Genomic DNA, 12,230 nt, shown 5'->3' with positions numbered 1-12,230 from the left:
AGAGATGAGCAGGTACATAAATTTGTAAGTGCACAAGGAGAAACATGTGCACCACACAAACATGCAGTACCACTGAAAAATACACATGTCACCTGAACAAACTTTAGGAATACTGTGTATCTCAGTCAACATACTACATCACCTATATACATATCTTTTTGGTTTTTGCACTGTTTAAACAGAAAGAATGTCTTAGATGCCTATGGAGGAATTACTGAATAAAGAAAATGCACCTTATGTATATGTATCTGGATGCACAGACTAACCTGATGAAGACTGATTCATCTGTATGGAAGTAAAAGGTCATAATAACTGCACAAAATTTGGGTAGAATTGGGGACCAGAATTTTAAACCAAATATGTCATAATCTGAAAGTAAAACATCATACATTTTTTCACATTTATTATCTAGCATATTTATTAGGAATGTACATGGTTTAGATCCTCCATAATTTGATGGTAAAACCCCATTGTTGAAGACATCACATGCTGAATCACATAGTATAGAAGAACCAAGTTGTTACTCATCTGAAAACTGTGTCTCTTGTAGTTTGATTTTATAGTGCTGGGAAACTCTATAAATCATCTCATAGAAGAAATACAGTCATCACATTCACCCAGCTGTGAATCATGCTAGGTACAGTAACAATTGTCCTGTGGGGAAAAATGGACTGAAAGTTATGTTGTAATCAATTGTTTTCTGATTGGATGATGGGTTTCAATAACGTGATCAACACTACACTTCCCTAATATGTTGAAATGTAAAAATTCATCTAAGGGAAGGATTAATTGACTACTGACAGAAGCAGTGTACTGACTGTAAGCACTAATCTGAAATATATTTTGTGTAAAAGATGATATTTTTATTTTAATTAAAATATAACTATATCCTTTCCCCTCTCCCTTTCTTCAATACATTCCATGCCCCACTGACTGAATCCCTCTCAAACTCATGCCCTCTTTTTTTATTATTACACCCCCCACACTTGATTAAATAAAAAAGTAAAACCTACAGAGTCAATTTCATATTGCTAGTATGTATGTGATTTCAAGGCGGCTTGCAAACTGGCCTTGTAAAACCAATTAGGGGTTCATCCCTGGTAAAAACCTAATTCTCCCTCTCTCTTGATAGTTTAGAAGAAACTTTAGGAGTTCTAGGCATAGGTATTATAACACAAATGTATTTGTAACCAAAATTCATGAAGGACAGATCTTGTTAAAAAAAGAATATTGTTTACTGATCAGGGATTTTGAGAACCATCTGTGGAAACTGTTGATATACATTCTGAAGCTGAGACAAAAATACTTGTGAACCAATAAGGATGAGCATTCATTTTTATACAGAAATTGTTTATTTAGCTACATCCAGAACATATTGGAAAATCCAAATGTCATTTCTGATACATGATACTTAGTGTTGAAAAATATAGACATTGATTCAACCTCCTTTCTCTCCAGAATGAAATGTATAAGCCTGGGCTATTCCCGAAGAAAAGAAAATTATTTATATCATAGTTCTGAATGTGTAAGTGTATGTTGGTGAATCTGCATAGTTACAGTGAGGACATCAAAGCAGAAGCAATCATTCTGGATTTGAACATAGTTCAGAAGAACTCACATGGAAAGAAAGGTGGTGAGATGGAGCTGGAACATGTTATGTTTCCTCCAGCATGACATCATCCTTGAGGGGCAGTTTCCAAAACTTGGTGTCTCGGGAGATAACGAGAATGTGTCAAAACCACAGAGCAAGTGGATCAAAAAAGCAATTTTTTTTAAAGATTTCATATAGTATTAGTAAATTTTGTACACATGTGCAGTGCTGGAAATTCCACAAGAGGACATCACATCCTCAGTGTCTGGAGTTTCAGGCAGCAGTGAGCTAGTGGATGGATACTTTAAATCTAGGTTCTGTGAGAATATTGCACATTCTTAACTGCTGATACATCTCTCCAGCACTGAAGAGATCAAAATCCATGTTGACTGTTTAATATTCACAGAGGTGACTTCTATCACCACTGTGTAGAAACATAGAAAAAAATAATGTAAAAAAATGAGAAATTGTAAAAGTCAAATATAAATCAGAAATACAGAAACACTTACTTTATGTGAAGTGAAAACAGGTTCAGAGGATCTGTGCAGTGATTTTACACTAGCTCCCATTTAAGGTTCATTCAGGAGTGACTCAAGAGGCAGGTTTGAGCCTAATTACACGAGTTTCCATTTGGGACATGTATGTGGAACTGTATCCAAAGTGGAAAATTTCTTTCAGCCTTGGGTGGGCCACCTGTGCATTGAACAGTGTTAAAGGTATATGTTTGCTCTATACTGAGGATGTGAGATGGGAAGAAAGACACAATGTCACCCTTACAAAGGGAAAGTAAATGCAGGTTGAATTTTCACCTTTCATTTTAAAACAATGATGAGCAGCGCAGAATGCAGCAGAGCAGGGAAACAAGTGAGATGTAAGCATAGAGTTCAATTAAACCATTGTTTTGTTTATTTCAGGGTCAACCACCCAAAATCCAGAAAGCACAACACAAAGAGGTTATTGTACTTTTTAACAATAACTTTAACCTGAAACTTAAATTTTACCTTATTTTTCATTATCTTTTGTAATTTACTTACATTACACAATCATCTAAATATATACCTTGATGAATAATGAGCAGAATTTAAATAAATCCATTCCCATGCTTGCACAGAAAATTACACACAGAGTTACATATGTGTGTGCATGAACACACTCACCTGCATTCACAGCAATAGGATGGTTCATCTATAGTATCGTCAAAAGTCATGTGGCATGAGTGTCATTACACTCACTGTTCTTTCAGAATGACTCAATGGCTGAGTAAGAACTGGGCAGCAGCTTTCAATTTAACTCTCGATCAGAGTCTTTGGGGAAATGTCTGTTCATTTTTAAGGGCAGGCAGAAGCTAGATATCGCGGAGTCACAGCTCATGAGGAGAAAAGGACAAAGAGTGGGGAAAAATAGAGAGGCCATTGAAGTCACATGCACTAGAGACAAGCTGGGATTATACACAAGAGCCCCAAAGAGTTGACAGATGGAAGATATTGTGTAAAAGGAGACAAAGCTAGTAACCAGGAGAAGGACGGCTTTAGTGGTTCTGGACTCAGGGGAGGATCTGGAGGAGATGTTGGCCCTGGGCATTTGCTGCATCCTTTGCTTGTGCTTGTACAGTGTGATGACCATTGAACCACTGGCCCATAGCATGAGTCCCAGAAAAAGAATATCAGGAGCTAACAGCAATACTCCATACAGGATGTCACTGGTTTGGTCATGACGGACAGGATAGCAGCATAAATGAAGTTTCAGATTTGCTGTGCTATCATTTCTGTATTTCGCCCTCATGTGCACAAGACTGATACTGCTTATAAGGAAATGAATTGCCCAGTTCAGGTACACAGAGTAATGGATGTACTTGTGTGAATTTATTTTAAGCTCTGAATACCTGTAGTCCCTGGGGCTGATGATGATGGCCTGAAAGACACTGAGGATGGAGGTACTGCCAATACAAATACCCCGACTTATTCTGTGAAAAGAGAAAACCAATTTGCATCCAGTATCATTGAGGAAGTCTGTAAATCCAAAAGCTGCCATTGTGTATGGCACTCCTTTAAATAGGACAGTTAGGATGTTGGCTATAATCAAGTGCATCAGAAGCCAGTCTGTAGACCTTAACCTGTACCTTGCTAGGTAAAGAAACAGATAGTGGTAGAGAAGCAAGAAATTCCCCAGAAATCCAATAATAGTCAGAGACAAGATGACACTCTTACAGACAGCTCACTGGCTGTCATGCTGCCAGTTTCTGAACTGAGACTAAGGATTCTGCATAAAAAGATGAGGTGGGGACCACATTCACTGTGCCATAGGACACAGGATATTGATTATTTATTCTGAATGAATCCACAAGATATATTCAATCTATAGGGCATCTACCACTTTGACATGAATGTCATACATGAATGAAATTGAATGAGACACAACAAGCTTCAATATTTTTAGATTCATACTCTTTGGAATGTGCAAAGAGGCAACAATATCTCAACAGGACAGGAACAAAATATATCCATTGGCCTGGCTCATCCCTGAAACATAGTAATGACTCATTGAAAAACTTGGCCAATAATCAAATGACATACATTTAACTTTAGAAATAAACACAAATCCACATAAAATATTGTCAGATGACAACAAAATTATTATTAATTTAAGATTACAGATAATCTCCATATTGACCCCCAAATGAAGTGATTTCAGGACATAGGAGTTAAGTTTTGTAAATTTGGGCCATAATTGTAGCAGAAAATATGAAAAGTGAAAACTTCAAACATTGACAAAGTTGGAAGTGTGATTACTATGTTAATAAACATTAATGTTTAGAATATTTTAGGTTCAGAGAAAAATTTAGGAGTGAGTATAGAATATTCCATAGAATCTACCTATGTGATTAGTCTCCCCATTTTCAATGTTCTATTCAAGGATAATTAATTGTATATTTGAAGAGAAAGTTTTCAAATAAGAGAAAAAAGGTTTAATTCCAATAGGTGAGGGCATAAAGCAATAATATTTATAACTGCCTTCATTTAAATTCCTCTAACTACATCTACAGGAAAAATACTGGCATTTTTATTAATTTGGGAATTTTCAAACCATTAAGAATAATGTTTCCATTAACTGTACCCTCACTCAGAGACAGAGAAAATTTTTTTTTTGCAAATGAGTCCTACATTTACATGCAATTGCAGGTAAGATTGCATTGTTTTATGAATTGTGTTCTGCTTCAAATTACAATCATGAAGTTATGAGTTATATCACTAGAAGGGCTAAAAATGTATTATGCTCATTAGATGGAGTTACAAATGATTATTACTAGCAATTTATTGTCATGAGCACTTACTTTTTTATCTGTTTTTATTTATGAAAGTTATTTACAAATATTTCATAGAAAAAATCAATACAAACACATTTTAGAATCTATGACACAAACAATCTGTGAATGAATCTTCTGTAGAGTTTATGAGAAAGTATATCATTGTCTGCACTTACTACTGTGCATAAGAGCACCAAGGAGACTAATGTTCATAGATATAAATTTCCCAAAAAAACTAAGCAGTGTCAATGACCATAATGACACTCCTTTATCAGGTGCCTTACTAAAATCTCCTCATAATGGAAACCCTGATTCCTTACAGAGACATTTTGAGACCCCATAAGCGCCAGACTTCTTTTCCAGTGTGACAGAGCACAGCAGGCACTGAAGGTGTGGAATGGACTAAGTCAGAATTAGGATACAGTGCTTCTAGGACCCCACACTTCATTTCTCCCTGATCCATTCTGTTCTCTGTGTCTTCTGTGTCCTTGCCATCATCCAGGTGTAGTCTCCTGATGTCTCCTGTGATCACTTACCAAGACTCACACATTTTCTTTTCTTCTCTGATCTCAGGTTGCAGTCTGCTACACTCTCAGCACCCTATCTCTTCCCAGCATGCTGATCGCAGCTCCATGGTCACAAAGATCTGGAGGAGGTCAGCTGGAGGGAAAGCAGCCAGTGCCTGAGATATGGTCTGTGATTCTGTGACCTCACCTCCCCTCAGACCTGCAATTATTATTTTACTTGAAATAAGCAATGGACATTGCAAGCTTGAGCAGGCAAGAACTTTGCTCTGAACTTTTCTCCCCTGGTGACCATTAGCAAAGAGGAATTGCAATTTCCTGCTGTTAGCTCTTAAGGGAATATTGTGAGTTCAGAGAAGTTATCTGCTGTTTCCTAGAGGTCACAGAATCTCACTTTCAGATATGAGGAGGTATTTATGATCTGTCTGAGATCTTTAACTGTGCTATATATGTGCATTGCATTTCTTGATTGTCTGAGGGATTATGCACACAAATCTCATTCTTCCTTCCTAGGCTGAGTGGGTGCCATAAAATATATAGAATAGAAATTCAATGACAAATATACACTTTTTATATTTTCAAAGCGCACCATAAAATAACTGAATGCTGCAAACTCACAGTAGTGCTTACTGAATAAATGTAAATTGTCCAAAATAATTTATTCATTTGCTTTTACAACTGTAGCCAATTTGCAGATGGCATTTTGTGTAAAAACATCATTCATCAACTTTGTTTGGCATTAGTATCTGAAGGGAAAGAAGTAGGATTTTGAAGAGAGTTACCTGTATGGATGAACAGTTCTGCTACCAGAAGACATGAGTTATTATTTTATAATTTATGTTATATGTATAATTAAATGATTTATTGCTATTATTATTATTATTTTTATTTCTTTTGTTTTTGATTTTTCGAGAAAGGGTTTCTCTGTGTAGTTTTGGTGCCTCTCCCGGATCTTGCTCTGTAGACTAGGCTAGCTTTGAACTCACAGAGATTTGCCTGGTTCTGCCTCCTGAGTGCTGGGATTAAAAGCGTGTACCACCACTGCCTGGCTATTATTTTTTTTAAAGGAAAGCAAACTTCTTTATTGTACACAGTACAGAATATAACGCAGCTCAGCAGGATGTATACAAATCATCGGGGAATATTTCAAATCAACTGGCAGGCTAAAGCCTTTCTGCACTGTAGACTTTCCACACTCTGGAAAAGAAGCAAATGAATGAAACAACTCCCACACACTGGAGGAAACAGGCATCTGGGGGTACAGGAGTCCAAAGGGAATGCAAAGTGACACTGCTGTCCTATGTCCCTTACAGCACATGCCATACAGTCACAGCAGGGCAGGGGCAGCTCAGGTCACATAGTGTTCTTTTTTACCCAGTGAAACAGCATAAATTCATTAAAAAAACAAAACAACCAAAAACCACAAACCGGTATAAGTAAAGAGAGGAAGAGAAAGCAAACAAACAGACAAACAAAAAACCAATGTATACAGCATTTACAACAAATAAATCTCTAACCAGCTGGGTAAAATTCATATCTATGTATATGTATTTATGAAGACATAAAATTTTGTAGATGATATACCAATAGGCCATTTTACTCTGTTTCCTGGGATAGATGATTTGTCCCTTTTCCTCAGTTGTCTCATTTGTCCAGTGTTCTTCAGATTCTTTAAGCTCCATTCTCCTAAAAAACAAAAACAAAAACTTTTCCCCAAGACTAATTTTGGGGATATTCCCTTTCAGCAAGTTTTATCTGATTAAATGAAAAGGCATGTGTTACTGGTATAAGTTAGTTTAAATTGGATGTTCATGCTGGTGGATGAACTATCACCTCCTCTAATCAAGAGGTCTCTCTTGTTCAAATCGAACCTAAATCAATTTTGATGGTACCCACAGCTTATCTTCTCCTGTAGAAACAAAAGCAAAACCTGTCCCCAACGTAATGTATACCCTGGTTTCCAGTCTGAGGTCAGCACATCCATAAAGTATATAGGCTGATTTAATTCTGTAGTTTTTTCTATTATCTGACATCTCTCTGCAGCTGTTGTTCCTTTCTCATTAGCATTGAGAAAAGTCAAAGTTAATAGAGCATTATGCAATCTATTTCTGGGGGTTTTGTTACTCCTTTCTGTTTATTTAGCATATCCTTTAGAGTTCTGTTTGATCTTTCTATAACCTGTAAGATTATGTGGTATACCTGTAATATGCTTTATATTGTAATAAGCAAAAAACTGTTCCATTTTAACAGGGACATATAATGGAGCATTATCAGTTTTAATTTGTGCAGGTATACCAATGATGGCCATAACTTCTTGCAAATGGGTGATTACAGAATCAGCTTTATCAGAACTCAAAGCAGTTGCCCATTGAAATCCTGAATAAGTATAGATGATATGTGTACATATTCCAATTTTCCAAATTCTGCAAAGTGAAACATGTCCATCTGCCAGATTTCATTCCTCTGAGTGCCCTTTGGTTATATCCTGCTGGTAATGGAGTTTGTTTGTAGAAGGAACAAGTAGGACATTTCTTTACTATTTCTTTGGCTTGTTGTCAGATTATGGAAAAATCCATTTTTAAAACTTTACTATTGACATGAAGTTTTTTTTCTGAAATTCTGAGACATCCAGCACATTTTCTATCAATAATTTATCAATTTCTTCATTGCTTTGTGCTAGAGGGCTGGCAGACCAGTATGGGATCGGATGTGAGTTACATATAATGGATGACTCCTTTTCCTGATTGTATCTTGTAACTGAATATATAGTGAAGCATCAGGGATACGTTCTGCAGTCTCAATATGTAATACCACTCTTTCAGCATACTGAGAGTCAGTAACTATGTTGAGAGGTTCTGAAAAATTCATTAATGCCAACAGAATTGCATATAATTCTGATTTTGAACTGAATTTTAAGGACTTTGAACCACTTTACATAAATTTTCTGATTTGTAACCTGCCTTTCCTTGTTTGTTGGCTTCTGTGTAAAATGTACGAACTCCAGATATGGGTTTTTCCCGTAGAATTGGAGGCAAGATCCAATGAGCTCTCTTTATAAGATCAATTCTATAGCTTTTGGGATAAATGCTGTTAATTTCTCCCAAAAAATTACTGCAAGCTTTTTGCCAAGGTTCACTTTCTATCCATAATTTTTCAATGTCCTCCTTAGTTAAAGGTACGAAAATTTCTGCTGGGTCTATTCCTGCTAATTGACGAAGTCTCAATTTTCCTTTCCAAATCAAGTCAGAGATTTTCCACATAAGTTTTTAATTTTTTATTTGGTAAAAATATTTATTTTAATATAATATCTTTCCTCTGCATTAATATTCCTGCAGGGGAATGCCTAGAAGGTAAAATAACCAAAATGCAAACCAGCTTTGGATCAATACTATCTACGTGCCTTCAAGTACTTTCTTTTCTACCAAGGCCAATTCTTTCTCAGCTTCAGGTGATAATTCTCTTGGACTATTTAAATACTTGTCAACTTCTATGGTTTTGATCAAATTATTTAGTTCATCATTTTTTACCCCAACAATAGTTCTTAGATGGGAAATGTCTCCAAATAATCTTTGAAAGTCATTAAGAGTCTGTAGTCTATCTCTCCTAATTTGTACCTTTTGGGGTCTAATTTTTTGTAGCTCTACTTTTATCCTAAATAATTAATAGAATCTCCTCTTTGTATCTTTTCAGGAGCAATTTGTAATCCCCAGCAAGGCAAAATTTTCTTTACTTCTTCAAACATTCTTTCTAAAGTATCTGCATTTGAGTCAGCTAATAAAATATCATCCATATAATGATAAATTATAGATTTAGGAAATTTTTTACATACCACTTCCAATGGCTGTTGTACAAAATATTGGCACAGAGTTGGGTTATTCAACATTCCCTGTGGGAGGACCCACCATTGAAATCTTTTAACCGGTTGAGAATTATTATAAGTAGGCACTGTGAAAGCAAATCTTTCTCTGTCTTTTTCTTGTAAGGGTATTGAAAAGAAACAGTCTTTTAAATCAATAACTATGAGAGGCCATCCTTTTGGTAACAGAGTAGGCAAAGGCATCCCAGATTGTAGAGAGCCCATTAGCTGAATTATTTTGTTAATTGCTCTAAGGTCTGTTACCATTCTCCATTTACCAGATTTCTTTTTAATAATAAATACAGGAGAATTCCAAGAGCTGGTTGATTCTTCAATATGCTGAGCATTTAACTGTTCTTCTACCAGCTCTTCTGAAGCCTGGAGTTTCTCTGTTGTGAAAGGCCATTGTTGAACCCATACAGGCTTGTCTGTTGACCAATTTAAAGGTAGAGCTGTTGGTGTTTTTTAGAAGATTATCAGTTGTTGTGCCCTGTTCTTGTATAACATGGATGGCTGGTGAGCACTCATTAGAATAATATCTTCTAATATTTCTCTCAGATACATGTACTAGTTTATGATTTATTTCTGAGATTGGAGGGATATTAATCTCAGTATTTCATTGTTGCAACAAGTCTCAACCCCACAGGTTCAAAGCTATACTAGCCACATATAGTTTTAATTTTCCTCTTTGTCCTTCTGGACCTATACATTTGAGCCATCTTGCACTCTGTTTCACTTGAGATAACAGTTATTTGAACGTTTACCTCCTGAAGAGGCCAAGTTGGATGCCAAAATTCTGGTGCAATTATGGTAATGTCTGCACTTGTGTCTACCAGACGAGACAACAAAACACCATTTATTTTTATTGTTAATTTTGGTCTTTGTTCATTAATAGAAGTTTGCCAAAATTTTTTATGTTTTTTTTCCTGAATTTCCTATTCTCTCTGTTTAATCATCCTGACCAACATGATTTATTCCAATAGGCATTTGGTTATTTATTTGCTTTGAGTAGGGTTTCCTCTACAACTGCAGGGAAGGTTTGAACTGGATTTACTGTGGGGGCCTGCCTGAGGCCCCTCTGGGAGTTTCCTGAAGACTCAGGCAAAGGATTACCCTGTCTGTCCCTTGTTGATCTACATTCATTGGTCCAGTGTTTTCCCTTACCACACCTTCTGCATACTCCAGAAGGAAGGGGCATTCTGTTGCCAGTGTTCCCTGAGGAAACATTGTTTCTATGAATGACCTGTTTACAGTCCTTTTTCAGATGTCCTTGCTTTCCACATCCCAAACTTCTAACATTTCTCAAACCTTTTGAAATTGCTTCTCCTACCCACATATGATCATGGTCGTGAGCCTCAACATTAACCGTGTCTTTAATCCAATCTTCCATGGGTGCAGATCTTGCCTTTAATGGCCTGATTATTCTTTTGCATGCTGCATTGCGTTCTCAAAGGCCATAGATTCAATTATTATCTGACTAGCCTCTGAATTCGGGACCATTCTCTGTACTGCTGAAGTCAATCTTTGTAAAAAATCTGTGAAAGAGTCTTTTGGGCCCTGTTTAACCTTTGTAAATGACTCAGTTTTTTTCCTGGTTCCTCAACTCTGTCCCATGCATTCAATGCTGCCATTGGACATAGAATTAAAGTTTGGACATCATATAAACATTGTGTTTGTACTGAAGCATATTGGCCTTCTCCAATAAGTTGATCCTGGCAGACTTGTATTCCTTTATCCCTCCCTTGTTTTTCTATATTTTTAGATGGTAGAAGGCAGAAAGATATGTAAGGCATGGGACCAGAAACTAGAAGTATTTCGCTGGTTAGGCATTTGGCCTGGTTAAGCATTCAGGCTTCTAGCAGCAGTTCAGCTGAGACCCATTCTGGATGAGAAGCCTCCAGGAAAAAAGACCAGCTGAGGATGCAGCGAGGTGAGCTAGTTGTGGCTTGTTCTGTCTCTCTGACCATCCAGCATTTCACCCCAATAACTGGGCCCAGGTTTGATTTTATTAATAAGACTCTCTAAGATTCCTGCTATGTCTGGTGCCCAACGTTTGTGGTACAAATTCATGAAAAAGTGCTGGTTGTGGTGGCTCACACTGGTAGGATTTGTTGAAGGAGACAGAGGCAAGAAAATCTCTAGTTTGAGGCAGGCCTAGGAGGCACAAACATCTCTTGATGATGGGCTACCACACTTAGAAATTTCAAGAATATGAAAATGCAATGTCTTTAAAGATGGGTGGGACAGGACTAAATGGTGATCAGATAGTTACATGCTAGGAAATACCTAAGTAGGGAAATACTTCTATGGATCAGTACTGAGAACTCACAGAATATTCTGTAAAAATTTCCAGGTTATAGCTTGAGCAGGGGCAGAGTGCTACAAAATTTTCCCCATGGATGTATTTGGCAAGCATAAGAGAAGCCATAGAGAGCAGCCCCAGGAAGGTTTTCCCAAATTTTAGAAAGTCACTCTGTACAGAACTGTATGGTAAACTGAGATTGCCTTCAAGGGGGCACTAAGAGGATATGACATGTGGAGAGACTTAATCTGAAGAAATATGTACATAAGAATGGATACTGGCAAAGACAGACGCACCTTGTTCTGTAGCAATGTGGAAAGGTGGGGTTTCCCAACTGGAGACTGGATGATCCACAAATATCCCTCAGATTCCAGATTAATGTCTTTCCTGATGTATGCTGTTATTTTCGACACTTTAGTCATCATCATCCCACATTTAGGGTGGGATCTTGAAGATGATGGAACATTTTAGAGCTTAGACCTTTGAGTAAATGTAAATTATTATCATTACTATTATTCATTAAAATTATTCTTACCACCAAACTTTGAAGGTAATCTCCACTTCTGATTCCAAACTACAGTGTTTGTTCCATCATGTCCCATGTGAGGACCTGATACCACAAGTTCTCATCAGCAAGATACTGCTGTGATGAT

The 12,230-nt window shown here is 36.9% G+C and overlaps 1 pseudogene; it reads right to left on the bottom strand.

Annotated features, from left to right (window-relative positions):
- Positions 1-2,872: 2,872 nt before the first annotated feature.
- On the bottom strand, positions 2,873-3,850 carry LOC114689100 (annotated as a pseudogene).
- Between the last annotated feature and the right edge of the window lie 8,380 nt (positions 3,851-12,230).

This window comes from Peromyscus leucopus, unplaced genomic scaffold (genome assembly GCF_004664715.2).
Source record: "Peromyscus leucopus breed LL Stock unplaced genomic scaffold, UCI_PerLeu_2.1 scaffold_1507, whole genome shotgun sequence".
NCBI lineage: Eukaryota > Metazoa > Chordata > Mammalia > Rodentia > Cricetidae > Peromyscus > Peromyscus leucopus.
This window is presented reverse-complemented; position numbering and strand designations above follow the sequence as displayed.